The 16,243-nt window shown below is 41.9% G+C and overlaps 1 pseudogene; it reads right to left on the bottom strand.

The window, feature by feature from the left end:
• Nucleotides 1–3,091: 3,091 nt before the first annotated feature.
• Nucleotides 3,092–11,260, bottom strand: LOC109783391 (WAT1-related protein At5g64700-like; annotated as a pseudogene).
• Nucleotides 11,261–16,243: the final 4,983 nt, after the last annotated feature.

Consider the following 16,243-nt stretch of genomic DNA (forward strand, 5'->3'; position numbering starts at 1 on the left):
AACTAATATGATGTAAAGTAAACCCGGGGGCCATAGGTTTCGCTAGTGGCTTCTCTCGAGATAGCATATATTACGGTGGGTGAACAAATTACTGCCGAGCAATTGATAGAAAAGTGCATAGTTATGATGATATCTAAGGCAATGATCATGAATATAGGCATCACGTCCGTGTCAAGTAGACCGAAACGATTCTGCATCTACTACTATTACTCCACACATCGACCGCTATCTAGCATGCATTTAGAGTATTAAGTTCATAAGAACGGAGTAACGCTTTAAGCAAGATGACATGATGTAGAGGGATAAACTCAAGCAATATGATATAAACCCCATCTTTTTATCCTCGATGGCAATAATACAATACGTGTCGTTTCCCTTTCTGTCACTGGGATCGAGCACCGCAAGATTGAACCCAAAGCTAAGCACTTCTCCCATTGCAAGAAAGATCAATCTAGTAGGCCAAACTAAACTGATAATTCGAAGAGACTTGCAAAGATATCAAATCCTGCATATAAGAATTCAGAGAAAAACCAAATAATATTCATAGATAATCAAGTTCATAAACCCACAATTCATCGGATCTCGGCAAACACACCGCAAAAGAGTATTACGTCGAATAGATCTCCAAGAATATCGAGGAGAACTTTGTATTGAGATCCAAAGAGAGAGAAGAAGCCATCTAGCTAATAACTATGGACCCGAAGGTCTGTGGTAAACTACTCACACATCATCGGAGAGGCTATGGTGTTGATGTAGAAGCCCTCCGTGATCGATTTCCCCTCCGGCGGAGCACCTGAAAAGGCCCCAAGATGGGATCTCACGGGTACAGAAGGTTGCGGCAGTGGAAAAAGTGTTCCGTGGCTCCCTTGGATATTTTCAGGGTATAAGAGTATATATAGGCGAAAGAAGTAGGTCGGTGGAGCTACGAGGGGCCCACGAGGGTGGGGGCGCGCCCTCCTGCCTCGTGGCTGCCTCGTTGCTTCCTTGACTTCCACTCCAAGTCTCATGGACTGCGTTTGTTCCAAAAAAGATCCTCGCGAAGGTTTTGTTCCATTTGGATTCCGTTTGATATTCCTTTTTTGCGAAACACTGAAATAGGCAAAAAAACAGCAATTTGCACAGGGCCTTCGGTTAATAGATTAGTCCCAAAAATAATATAAAAGAGCATAATAAAGCCCATTAAACATCCAAAACAGATAATATAATAGCATGGAACAATAAAAAAATAATAGATACGTTGGAGACGTATCACCCAACTCCGATGAGGGAGGGGCGATGATGGCAGTGCGCCTTCGGCTCGCTTCCATGCTTGTAGTCGTCGCTAGATGGACTACGAATCTGGATGTAATTTTTATTATTTTTGGTGTTCGTTGTAATGCCATGATTGAAAATGTATTTACAGTACTGATTTATAAATAAAAATACTACAATATTGTTGATGTCGTAACCAGTTGGTTAGTATTACTGCTATGTGGTGCGATGATAGTTACTTGCCACTATGTTTTGGTACTCTTACTTACCGCCATAGTAGTGATGTAATTATCATGACACCTATGTTTGGTGAAAACTTACCACATGGTCAGTGTTAGTGTTAGTCACTAACATGGTGGTGATGTAATTACCACACTGGCTTGTGATATTTACCATAATGAAAAGAGTGGGGATGTACTTACTAGACCATTTGGTAACTTTTACCAACATGTCGACAATATGCTTACCAGATGGCATGGTAACATGTTAAAAAATGATAACTTACCATGTGGTAATAAACAAGTGCGAAATAATTTGCTGAAATTATATCCAAGTCCGGTCTACTTTGCAGCACTTGGCCTAATGGTGAAAATGGATTTCTCAGCCGTGGAAATGGTTAATTAGGAACCAACTTTTATTATGGAAACCAATTTTTAATTCGTCGATGCCATTGTGCTTGTTGAATCATGTGTGCAGCTAGCAACGATTGTTTCCCTATGTGTAAATAGCAATGTTTTTAATTGCGTGTCATGAATGAGTTCATGATTGGGTTGTGCACCATACGACCATAACTAGAATGTTTGGTTTATAGAAGTTTTGACATTATTTCTCTTAGTAGAAACTAGAGCATAGAGCAATAATAACATGTTGTTGCAGTCAAAGGTTTTCAAGGTGTATCCATAAAAGTATTGGTCATCCATGGCAACATGCTTGGTTGGGGGATTCCAAACAACACTAGTTGGAATAATACTGAATGCAGAAAACAACGCGTGGAAGGTAGGATGGAATCTCGACCTTGTGATCATGTTGTAATTAGTGAGTCAGTTGAACTCAGAAAATTTTATTTCGAGAAATAGGCTACGCTACAGCCTAAGATACATTTTTGGCGAAAACCTGAGATACCTTTGAAGCTAGGTAACTCAGAATTTATTTGGAATTGTTCATTAAGGGTTTAAATTAATTAGTTGGTAATTGAAAAAAGAGGATGTACTATTATTCACAAGGAAATCAACTGAAATCATTTGGTGTAGGGGGCACTTGCCACAGCAGGGAAATATTGTCTGAACTCATGGGTCGTGCCCAAGCGAGGCCCAACATATCCTCCGATGTTCAACCCATTGTCTGTGGTATGTATAATTTTGCTGGACTCCATCTTCATAGGTGATGAAATTACAGTTGGAAGGTACGTCCATTCCAGTCCTTCTTCCAGTCTTTTTGATTATGGTAATATGTTAATTACACATTGAATCTCCTTGCCCAAACCACCGAACAGTTGCTTTAGCCAACCGATGCAACTCTTGTAACAGTCGCATCTTTATGGATGCGCCCTTTCGAGGACTATAAATATGTAACTTTTCATCATCAATAGAAAACAACTATTCCCTCACTTGCTTTTCTCTTTCAACATTAAGAATGCCTTATCAAGTGTTGTTTTCATGTCTGCGGCACATGGATGTCGGTTCTTTTTTTGCTTTGTTATCCCAGTAATGTTGGATCGATAGTTTGTCGTCCTAAAATAAACCTTGTAATCTTCCATCTAACGTATTATGATCTTCATGTATAGAAGTACAAGTGTTGTCGTTTCTGCAGCTACATGAACTCTGCCTGCAACCGATGAGATCTATTCATCACGTACTTCTTTTGATTTTGCCCATAGAAAAGTGTATAGCCCAACAACCACCATGGTTGTACCGACCAGGCTGCACATATAGAATAAACAAGACCGATTTAATTCATTTTTTGTTTAACAGTAACTGTTCTAGAAAATATCATTTTACCATAATTCATTTTCTGTTTAACAATGCTAGTTATATGAAATAGCATTCGCAAAAAAATCACATAAAACAACATTTTACCATAATCAGAAAGACTGGAAGAAGTCGCGGAAGGGGCGTACCTTCCGACTGTAATTTCATCGCCTATGAAGATGGAGGCGAGCAAAATTGTGAATACCACGGACAATGGGTTGAACATGGGAGGATATGTTGGGCCTCGCTTGGCCACAACCCATGAGTTCAAGCAATATTTCCCTGCTGTTGCAAGTGCTCCCTACACCAAATGAGTTCATGTTGATTTCCAAGTGAATAATTATACATCTACTTTTTCCAATATCCAACTAATTTAATTTAATACTGAATGAACCAATTTCAAAGAAATTTCGAGTTTCCTAGCTTCAAGTGTATACCAGTTTTTTGAAAGAAAAAATGTATTGGTTGCAGTCTATTTTTAATATTTTTTTGCAAGATCAAGGGACTCACCGAGTACAAGATGGTTACAAGGTCGAAATCCCATCCTAGCTTCCATGCCTTCTTGTCTGTATTCAATATTATTCCAACTACTGTTGTTTGGAGCCCTCCAACCAAGCATGTCGCCATGGATGACCAATACTTATATGGATACACCTTGAGAACCTTTGACTAGAACAACATGTCATGTTACTTTACGCTCTAGTTTCTACTAACTGAATAATGTTGAAACTTTTAAAGACAAACGTCTAGTTATGACTCTATGGCACAACCCAGTCACATGTCGATGCTCTTCTTGCATGCAACAAGATCGTCATGAACTCATTCATGACATGCAATTAAAAGCATTGCTATGTACATACAAGGAAACAATGGTTGCTAGTTACACACATGAAACAGCAAAACACGATGACATGAACGAATTATAAGCTGGTTTTGGTAATAAAAACTGGGTTCCTGCTTACCCATTTCCTCGGTTCAGAAACCCATATACATCCTTAGCCCAATGGCGTCAAACTAGATCGGACTTGGGGTACTATTTCAAGAAACTATTTTACACTCCTTTATTACCATGTGGTGAGGCACTAGTTATCATCCTTTTTTTTGTAACATGTTGCCATGCCATCTAGTAAGTATATTGTCCACATGGTGGTAAAAGTTACCAAATAGTCACGTAAGTACATCCTCACTCTTTATATTATTGTAAATGTTACAAGCGAGTGTGATAATTACGTCACCACCATTTTAGTGACTAACACTAACCCTGACCATCATGATTAATACATCACCTGGTAAGTTTTTAACGGACATCATAGTAAATACATCACTATCATAATAATTATATCACTGCTATGGCGGTAAGTAAGAATTCTGAAACACAGTAGCAAGTAACTATTTTTTAGGGTGGTAGCAAGTAACTATCAACATACCACAACCAGTAATACAAACAAACATGGTTACTGCATTAACATTATTGTAGTATTTTTTTATTTATAAATAATCAATCTAAATACAAGGCAGACTTCCAGGGACACTAAGTAGTGGTATCCATGATATGGCACCTCTTCGCAAATATGGTGCTTACATTTGTGCATATATAATTGATGAATTCTTGTTGGTTGACACATCTAGAACAAAAATTGACGCTATTAACCTCATAAACTAACAAAGTAAAGTAAGAGGGGGTAATGTTTGAACTAATTTCTTAAATTCATGATATTTCTTTTAAAAATTTAGATTTATTAACAATCTCAGTGATGTCATCTATTAAATGCATGCAAGTAGTACCTCTCTTCCATACTCTCCTATCTCTCCGCTCAACATGCATGCCTAATATTTAGACTAATCAGCATACATCTCCCTGCTCAAATACCAAATAATGTAATGGAATTGACACAAATAATGAGGGATACCAACAACATGTCACTGCTTGCACGGTTACCTGGAGTAGGTACCAGCAAGCAAATGTGAAGCTGCTGCTTAGTAAGAATATTGTCCCTCTTAGTTGATTGCTTGCACCCTCGGTTATCTGCTCCTTGGGGTGGTTCTTTAGGATGGGATTCCAAAGATGCAACGCCTTGCCCTTGTAAAGGCTGATGAGTATCGTGCCTCCAACTGATAACAGAACACCTGCAATCTTCAGTGATCCAAACCGCACTCCAGATTCGCAACGTCTCCATTCTAATAGGTTCAGGAAAAACACACGGTGTGTTAGAAAATAAGATAGAATAAGATGAATGTTTATTAGTAGTTGGAACATTTAAATCCATCACTCGAGTGTGCGTTCTGTTGTGTGTCGCCAAGAAGTTGATTTTGTGCCCAGTATATTAAATCCGAAATTTATTGTAAACACGTGAATTATGAAGAAATTTGATACCTGAAGAGGACTGAGAGGACGAAGGTGGCCAGTGGAATTAGGTTTAGAAAGATGACAGCATAAGACGGTGTTGTATCAAGGAGGCCATAGTAGTATAAGCTCATCGGCAGTGCGTACCTGCATACCATGAGGTGTGGTCACTTGGATGTGATCTAATATTTTCTTCACTCAATTGTTCCTATAATCAGCTATATTATATCTTGAAACTACTTTTCTACCTATTTGTGTATGTGTGTGTGTGTGTGGGGGGGGGGGGGGGGGGACGGGGGTATTGTTCTCTCTCAAGCTCTCGTCATGGAAACACTATATTTCTACACAAGTAAACAATTGACCTGGATTGAAAAATGTACCCTATTACAAATCACTATAATATGGCGGCTTTGACCGAAGATGCAAAATAGAGCTCGAGCTCCATGGAGCTCTTTTTTTTTTGAAAAATAAAAAATCATATTTTGAAGATTCTAAAAATTCTGAAAAACACGCAAACGTTTATTTGGATGTATTCTACTTGTGTGCAAAGTTTGATGACGGTATAAATCAAGGTGAGGTCTACAGAAAAAGCCAAATATGTGATTTTGGAAATGATGAATAGTACACACACTGTTCACTACTGAAAATGCACGGATTTTCTCTTTGTATAGCTCGCATGTTAATGTATTTCATTGTGAAACTTTAGACACTAACATTTCCTCCTCCCAATAAGGCGACAAGGGTTTCCCCTCCTCCCGTCAGGACTGCCGCCGGTCAATCCCGCCTTGGATGGCTTTTGGGCCGTGGAGGTGCAGAGGACCCCGACCCCTCGCCCGGAGGAGGGACCTTGCTCTCGTTCTTCTTTGATATAGTGCCTTGGTTTGGGCTTTGTGTCGGCGGCGGCGATATCCTCTAGTTGGAAAATGTGTTGGAGATATGCCCTAGAGACAATCATGTATGATGCTATTTCCTATGTGTTTATGAATTAATATAGTCCTTGGGCATTGTCAATGATGTGTATCAATAAGTATGCGAATTGTTTGTGAGACTATATATTATGATGATCATTCTAAATGGTCCCTTGTCGAAAAGGTTGTGTGGAGGCATATCCGACTAGACTAGAATATGACACGGTGGATGACTCGGTCACATTGCCATGTAGTATTGGGATGCTAGCCTTATAATATGGACTCAGAACGATCTGGAGTCAGATTTGACGTGTTCAGATAAGGTTTGAGTCCGACAGACCCAACTATGAGATGCAGTGATAGGTCATCTATGAGTCTCCAGCATAACATGTGTTCTGTGTCTTAAGATCTGACTACTGTGCATGGACTCAGGATGGTGACCTACTTGCCTTGGGCCAGTCAAATGTTGCTCCGTAGTTGGGTAGTTATAAAGGACAGTTTCGGGCTTGTACAGATCCATGTCACGAGACATGGTCGAACAAGATGGGATTTGCCTCTCCGATCTAGAGAGATATATTCTAGGCCCCTCGTGTCACCTGACCCGGATAAGCATGGCCATGCGACAGGGATTATGAGATAATCCAATTTTTTAGGTCAGCTTCGTTGGAGAGCAAGAGGCCGGGCTCGAACAAGGATGGCCAATTCGCCTTGAGCGTGGCAGTATATATCTTGAGCAAGCTTTTAAATATAGGACGATATGACCGTATATAGGCTGATATATCAGTTTTGGGGCTCTACCGATATGAACGTAACATGTCATTTTGTAAATATCATTTTCATACATATCATCCGATATGGACCGAAATATCGACCATATGTCCGATATGCCCATTTATATAGACCGGTACGTCGATGAACACAATTATTTATCTGAAAGTGGCGAGGCAAAAGATTACGTGCTCACAACTTCAACGTATCTTCAAAGTCATGCATAATGTTTCGTAGAACAATATATAACGTGTTGTTCTTCTTCTTAATGTGAGGATTTTGTGAATATATCTTAAATATTTTATTAATTAGCAAATCATAAACTAGGAATTTGAATTTGTTATGCTAGAGCTTTGACATCATTTTTTTTACTAAAAAGACATTTTTGTGCAAGAATGTTGAAAAATATAGATATATTTCCTCTGATATATCTACATATCGTCCGATATACCACCTGATATCCGAGATCCGATATGCTCAGCCCAAACCAATATCAACCCGATATACGATATTTTGAACCTTGATCGTGGGGTGAAAGGAACAGATGTGTGACATGTCATACAGGTTCGGCAAAACTTGCTTCATTGTCTGCTTGGAGGTTGACAAGTATTGCTACATGCCTACCGAGAAAGTAGGTCAGATGTGATCCGACTTGCGACCAAGTCAACTAGAACCTAAAGGGGCGTGCGCTTAAGAGAAGGAACCTATGAGGTCGGGTCCAACTTCACAGGTCAGATGTAATTCGACCCGAACTTGGATGCGGGCCGAGTAGACTTATCGGTCATAGGATCTATGGGGGGCCTATGTGATGAACCCGTGATGGATGCCTACAAAGAGTTGAGGTGTGACACACGCTTTAAGTTGATTGCTTCGGCGTTGTCATTAGGGTTTTGCATGTGTTACAAATGGCCACCCCACTCGCCGACCTAGCAGTCCACCACAAAAAAGAATCTAGTAGTTTGTCGCATTGTGTTCCCCCTACATGCGCGGATACTATTACAGGCAGTGCACTTGCACCGCTCCGGGGTACCTGTTTAAGGGGTCCAACAATGGGCTGTTCAAGGGAATTGACGGGAGGAGACAACTCTGACGATGTGCTGCTCCGACACTTCTTCCGCTACAAGGACTGCGGGTATAGTGATAATCACATGATCTATCTCATTAGTATGCTCCTAGGATGATCTACGCGTAGGAGGATTTTTATATTGCACTCGATGCACCTAGCATATCCCAACATAATGTCTCCCACATTTGCTTCCCATCCCAATGGTGCATCTAGCACCGTCAAAGGCCTCGTGGTGGTGTGTTGTCAACGGACCACGCGGGATTCGGTCGGTGCTGGTCTTTGATGGATCTATGGATCCAGTCTTCAATCGTGTGTCTACATCTTTGATCCTTCTGATTTATGCTTCTCTTCATCGATGACAATTGTTGTTCCGGTGCGTTGGCCCCGTGGGGCCTTTGGACCAAGACTTACGGTTTGATACCTACAACAAGGTTTGCCCGGCTCCGACGGGGGAGGGCGATGACGACAGCATGCCTTCGGTTCACTGCAGTGCTTGTATTCATCGCTAGGTGATCGACATAACTGGTTATTAGTTTTGTTACTTTTGGTGTTTTCTGTACCACCGTGATAGATGATGAATACTCCCTCCATTCACTATTATAAGATGTTTTGGATATTTCAATATGGACTACATATGGACTGAAATGAGTGAACAAACACACTAAAACACGTCTATATACATTCGATTCGGATAAAAGTTAGAACATCCTATAATTTGGACGAAAGGAGTAGATTGGTAGTTTATCCCGTGAAACAAAACATAATACACCCATGTCAACATGTAGTTTATTGTCCAAAATTTATTGAAGCTTTGAAATATCCGTTTTGAATTTTCCATAAAAACAAGCTCCATGGAGCCCGAGCCCCAAAATACCTCAGTCGGCTTTGACTCATCACAAATTCATTTGGTACTCAAGCATTTTATCGAAATTTGCTCGTGAGATCATTTTTAGGAGATTTTTAACCTGCACTAAATATAATGTCTTCATGAATTGAAGAGGTACTATATTGTTATAATTTATAAGTTACATATGTGGTGCTGATACTCCCTCCATTCAACAACGTAGCGCACTCACGCTTCCCGAGATCTAGGTTTGATCATAAATTTAACCAACGAGTCCGACTGCGGCGGGAGCAAAAATTATACCACTGAATGCGAGCTTCCCAAGATCTCAGTTTGATCATAAATTTAACCAACGAGACCGACTGCCGCGGGAGCAAAAATTTTACCTCTGAATTTATATTTTCGAACCAGTCAGTCTCGTTGGTTAAATTTGTGGAATGGATGGAGTATAAAAGAGCAACTAGGCTATACAGGTACAGAAACAGCATAAACAAAGAAAAAAATACTTCCTAACAATCATTTGTACGTCAGCGTGCGCACAGATGCAATGTAATTGCCATGGGGCCTTGTGCTGATGAACGAACGTACCCGATGAAGGCGTTGAGGAAGATCCATCCCGTGGCGTGCCAACTCATCTCCCTCCACTTGCCCCTGCATGTACACAGCGAAATTCACAACTAAGCTAACTAGTTTCAAAATAATTGAGTTTTATGTTTTTCCCAAGTCAAATATGTATAATTTTGACCAACACCATAGACAGATGGACTAACATCTACCACAGAAAATACACTTAATAAGAGAATATATTCATAAAAAATCTGAACTATTTTTTGCGGGGGAAACTTTGGATCTATTTAGGAACTGTCATGGCAATACGAAGAATACCATAAGTAACCGGAATTATATACAGATCCGTAGACCACCTAATGACGACTACAAGCACCAAAGCAAGCCGAGGGCACGAGATGTAATTATATTTCGATATCAACTTTGTCAAACTTATGTATGTTTGACTTAGGACTGTTGGATATTTATGTGGCTTTCAACATGATTATTGTTTATTTAAATCAACTTGGAATTATTCATATTATAATGTTTGTGATGGAGAATAATTGATGCGGAATTTCACTCGAGGAAGTAATACTCGAGGTGCCGAGGACGACTGTGATGGATCACAGTAGAGGAATTAATAGGGATCGACTCTATTGGAATTTTACATGTGTGTACGTATTTTTTCGGGACATCACAGGGTGGAAGAGCTGGGTTTGTTTTGCAGGATCGGCTCTGCAGGCTATTGACCACATGATTAAGATTGAAAGTTGATCACACATATACAATCTAATCATGACATATGACTCACACATGTGTGATAGGGACTAGTATATTTAGACTCTGAAAACTGGCATGTTTTATTGTGGTTGGTAACATGCACAGGAGTCGTACAGATCTTTCAGGAAATAGGTGGAATAATAGAACATATGTAAGTGGAGTCTATAAATAGGTCCCTACCCTCTAGCCTCAATATGTATTGTGAGCGACACCACGAAAAAGGCAAAGGAATTAGAGGGTAGACCGCATAGCCCACAATTTTCAACATTGGCATCATGAGCAGGGTTCGGTCCCAGTCACCAAAAAAGAACTAATCCGCTGTGTACCTGATCTGCTTTGAACTCCGCACCCGTCGTCGCTGATTCCGCTGTGAACTCGTCTCCGTCTTTGTTAAACTAGCCACAATAAAGAGTAACATACACTAGTAATATACACATATCCCTGGACTATGTTACAACCTTCATAGTGGATAGTAACATTAGTGTGGTAACATGCAAAACTTTATTTATTAGGTTATAAACTCATATTGCATTGGGACATGTGATGTTACAATAACTAGCTAAGTTACTCAAACTACCTTTCTCCTCTTTAACTCATTGCCACATAAGCAAATTTGCTGAGTTGGACTCGATGTTACTGCGGAAGTTACTCCCACTATGACTAGTCTTATCAATTTGCTCCAACACGTCGTCCGTGGAAACCGATGCGTTCTCTGTACGGGATAGCTGGCGCGCCCCGCTGGTGCCTCATTGCTGCTCCCAAAAGCTGACGCTTGTGCGCCATCGTGGAGAATCACCGACTAATTTTTGCGTCCGTGATCAAGAAAAGTTAGCTCCATCGCGATGAGGCTTGAGCGTTGATCGATGTGCGACAGGAAAATAAATCCAACGGAACGAGCCGTGAGAAATCCATCCGAGGAAGCATACAAGGTCCAAGTCCTGAGGAAGCCATCTTCATCGATGTGCGACAGGAAAATAAATCCAACGGAACGAGCCGTGAGAAATCCATCCGAGGAAGCATACAAGGTCCAAGTCCTGAGGAAGCCATCTTCATCGATGTGCGACAGGAAAATAAATCCAACGGAACGAGCCGTGAGAAATCCATCCGAGGAAGCATACAAGGTCCAAGTCCTGAGGAAGCCATCTTCATCGATGTGCGACAGGAAAATAAATCCAACGGAACGAGCCGTCAGATCAATTGCTAGTTTGCTAGTACTAGTGTATACTCCACGCTAAAGCCTATTGTGATCAGATTAGTACTTGGTGCACGCTGAAGTCAAACTCTCCTCTTGCCCCAGTTTCAAAAAATAACTCTCTTCTTGCTTCTTTATTTATCTTACACCGGCGAGGAAAGGAAAAGCTTGTATATGTGATCTATCACTCAGATTGAGGAAGGAGCGCAGGAAATCTCTCGCCATGGAACAAGGAAGCTTGTTTGTTATACAGTACTACTTGCATGTTCACGCGAATTGATGAATTGAGTCAGCAAGCTCCTACTACTTGCCTGGTTGGATCTTCTGCAATTTTCACGGTTATAGTAATCAACGAATTTATTCGTATGCACGTCAAAGTCTTCATGAGTATTCTTCGCCGAGTTCTCAAATCGGTAACACTTTTCTTCCAGTGACAATAACCAATTTTTTCCTTGGTTATCTATAATCCATAGATTGGATGGACCTATTATCATGGTTTGGAAATTACGATCTCCTATTATTGAGAGATGGCATTTTTATTATTAAAAGATGACATTTTATTATTAAGAGATGGCATATTTTTTATTAAGAGACGAACCCCTCCCCTCCGTCACCCCCGCGCGGGCGACCGAGGGCCCCCAACCCTTGCCGCTGGGTCACCGCTCCTTCCTCTTCCTCCCCTCCGCCGCCGCCGGTGGTCAGCGCCGGGCATAGCCTCTGTGTGCGACGACGACGGCGGAGGCACTCCTCCCTCTCGCGGGTGGGTGACGCGGGGTGCCCTGACTCGAGGGTGTGACCCCGATCTGGAATGCGGCGGCGCCGATCTGGTTCATGGCGGCCCAGATCTGGTCTCCAGCGGTGTGGCGGCCGGCCGTGTCCTAACGGCGACTATGGTGGCAGTGTCGGCGCTGCTCCTCCCAATCTAGGGCGGAGGGCCTTGGATCCGGGGCGGTGGCCCCTAGGATGGCCTCCCTGTCAGGTGATGCGGCGGGGCGGGCGGGCTACCGGGGATCCGGTCGGGTGGCCGGCGATCCACTGGCGGGTTGGTGCCGCGGCTTCTTGCCTCGGCGGCCAACGACGTCGAGCTGCTTCTCCCTACAATCCTTGCTTCGTGCACTCCGTCGTAACGGGCATGGACGCGATATGCCAGTCACTGGTTGGGGCGGAGCGGGAGGTGGGGATTCGGATTGGGATAATTCCCTGGTCGGCTCCTGCGGCCGCGACGACGACGACGCTCGAGGGTGTAGTTTCTCTTCCAGGAGACGTCGTTCGGGTCCGCCCCACCTTTTCCCACTCACGATCTCTCGGGTGAAAATCCTAGGGCGGCGACGGCGCTCATGGCGTCATGTCCTTCTTGAAGGCACCGTCTTCAGAGCTAAGTGGTGATGGGCACGGCTTGTGTTCGTGGGAAGTTGCAGTTGCCTGATATGTCTCCAACGTATCTACTTTTCCTAACGCTTTTCCTCTTGTTTTGGACTCTAATTTGTATGATTTGAATGAAACTAACCCCGTACTGACGTTGTTTTCAGCAGAACTACCATGTGTTGTTTTTGTGCAGAAATAAAAGTTCTCGGAAAGGAACGAAACTTTGCAAGGATTTTTCATATCAATAAAGAGAATTTCTGAAGCCAAGAGCCACCGGAGGGGGGCACCTGGGTGGGCACAACCCACCAGGGCGCGCCTGCCCTCCCAAGCGCGTCCAGGTGGGTTGTCCCCACCTGGTGGCCCCGCGGACCCTGAAACCGACGCTATAAAATCCTATTTTTCAGAAAAAATTAAGGGAGAAAGAATTATCATGATCCATGAGACGGAGCCGCCGTCACCTCCTGTTCTTCATCGGGAGGACAGATCCGGAATCCGTTTGGGGCTCCGGAGAGGGGGATCTTCGTTCTTCGTCATCACAAGCCCTTCTCCATCGACACCTCCTGATCAACCTTATTAATGGATCATTTTTTAGAGGTATAAAGTTGATGAATTTAGTAAGCACTACATTATGTCTCTGCTTTTTGTTTCCTGTTTTTATTAGTTAAATAAAATGAAATTTCATGTGTTTGTCTGTTTTCTGAATTTCCCATGCAATAAAAAATGACCAAAAAATAAAAGTTCTCAGAATGCTCTGAAAATTTAATACGATTTTTTCTGAATATTTAAGAATTTCTGGTGCAAATAATATTAGAGGGAGGTGCACCAGGTGGGCACAACCCACCTGGGGCGCCAGGACCCCCAGGCGCGCCCTGGTGGGTTGTGGTCCCCACGTGGGCCCCCTCACTTACCCCTTCACACCACATCATCACTTACCTACAGAAAAAATTCTCCATTACTCTCTCCCTCTCTCGTGTTCTTGCTCTCAAACCCGCGGATTTCGATCTCTTTGCTCGAAGCTACGTTTCCGAAACTGTTTCAGGGGATTGTTGCTTGGTATGTGACTCCACCGTTTGTCCAATTAGTTTTTGTTTTAGTGGTTTATATTTTGAATAATTAGCTACTCTTGGTGCTGCTGTAGATGAGCTTGCTGTTGAATTCTTAGATTTCTATGTAGTTTGAATGCTCGCTATGGCCTCTATGTATCCCTATGAGTAGTTGCTATCAATCTTATGAAGTTTTGTTGATAAATTTTTGTCACCCAATTTTTTTTAGAAAATTGTACGCGAACATGATGAACCTATTTGGAAGGAGTTCTTCGAGGAGGAGATCCTCAGGGGCACATCTTCTAGTGACAACTCCGCTCGCCGGTCTTATGTTGAACCAAGTGAAAGTTCCATTCGAGATGCCGCTACCAAAACATGCCTATGGCCATGCGATGATTATATGGTGCGTGTGGGCATTAAGGAGGAATTTGAGCAATATGTTCACAATGCCTGGTCCCTATATTTCAGATAAGTGCAATCAACACCACACTCTCACTGATCATTTCTCAAAGGATTTAAATTTCATCCCCGTGAGTCTAGGGTGTCATTTAAACTGTATGAAAATCCATTTGCCATATCACTAGAGATATTTTCTCAGCAATGCAAACTCCCATTCTGGGGTTCGCTTGACGAACCGCCGAGGGATGAGTATCAATCATTCTTGACTAGTCTTTGCTATGGTGAGACGAGTGGAGTGACACAAGGTAGAATAAAGAGCACTCATTTTCCCGCAATTCAATACTTTGCTTTATTCAATGGGAAATGTATTGTAGGCAAACAAGATTGTAGTACACTTTGTGCTCCAGACTTAAGCCTCATACGCACCGCTCTCACCGGTGATAGAAGTTATAATCTTGGGGCAATTGTTGCACGCAGGTTACAACACAACGCTAATAGTGCCTATTTATACGGTGGAATTTATGCCACACGTTTAGCAAGAGAGCTAGGTGTTTCACCCTTGCCCTTTGACCCTATCCTACCCAAGCAGTATTTAGATTTTGATGCTATAAAAAATCATAAGATCCTTAAAGGAAATATTCATAATTTCACCTATAAATTATTGTTTAACCAAGAATCTGTTGTACACACATATTTGCCCGCGCCTGCTCTTTTTGATTATCACAACAAGGGAAGATATTTTGTTCTTGAGAGCGAGGCCCGAGCCCACAACACTGCGGTTGAGGCAGCACGGCAGGCCGAGGCATCCGCACCGAGAGCCTCCGTGAGTTACCACGCCGACTACTATCCAGGCTATTGACTGCTTACCAAGTTAGGCCAAAAGCCTAAGCTTGGGGGAGTACGTGTTTCCACCGACATTACATTCATGTTCACACATTTCATTCTAGTTGTCGGTGTTCACACTTTTTCGATGTATCATCCATGCTTAATTTTATTTTCTCGCTTTCTTCTTATGTGTTAGAAAAACCAAAAGAATTAGTTGTAGTGAGTTTAGTTTCTATGCATGCTTAGCTGTAGCACTAAAAGGAAAACCCAAAAAGATTTCCTTATTCTTCTTTTGCTTGTTGGGAGCTTTCCCTTGTAAATAGTTTTTCTCGTTTTTTATTTTCCCTTTTATTTGCTTGTTCAAGAAAACCAAAAACTCCAAAAATATTTCAGTGTGTTTCTCTGAATTTCTTTTCTTTTTATTCGAGTCTTACCGAGGAGAAGACCACGATGAAAATGTTGAGTGGCTCTCATATGAATAATTGTTGATCTAATAAAGAGCCCATATTACCTTGTCTTCTCATGTTGAATAAAATGTTTGCAGATTCCAGCTTAGTCCACGGTACTCTTGCACTATTATTATTTTCACATCGTTCGGTCGTGCAAGTGAAAGGCAATAATGACTATATTCGATGAACTGGCCGTGGCAGAGAGAAATGGGTATGAACTCAACTTGTTCTGTTTTTGTAAATATGTTTAACCTAGTATCCATGACTCAACCCCTTATGATTAAACATGCTTGCAATGACAATTAGAGATTATAGTTTCTCATGCCATGCATAAGTAGCTGGGAGTGGATAATGATTTATCTTGGATATCAACATTGCGTTAAAATGATTGTGATGTAGTATGAGGATATGGTATCATCCTCTGAATGTTCGAGTGGCTTGACTTGGCACATGTTCATGCATGTAGTTGAATTAAAACCAACATAGCCTCTAT

The sequence above is a fragment of the Aegilops tauschii genome, chromosome 7, assembly GCF_002575655.3.
Source record: "Aegilops tauschii subsp. strangulata cultivar AL8/78 chromosome 7, Aet v6.0, whole genome shotgun sequence".
NCBI lineage: Eukaryota > Viridiplantae > Streptophyta > Magnoliopsida > Poales > Poaceae > Aegilops > Aegilops tauschii.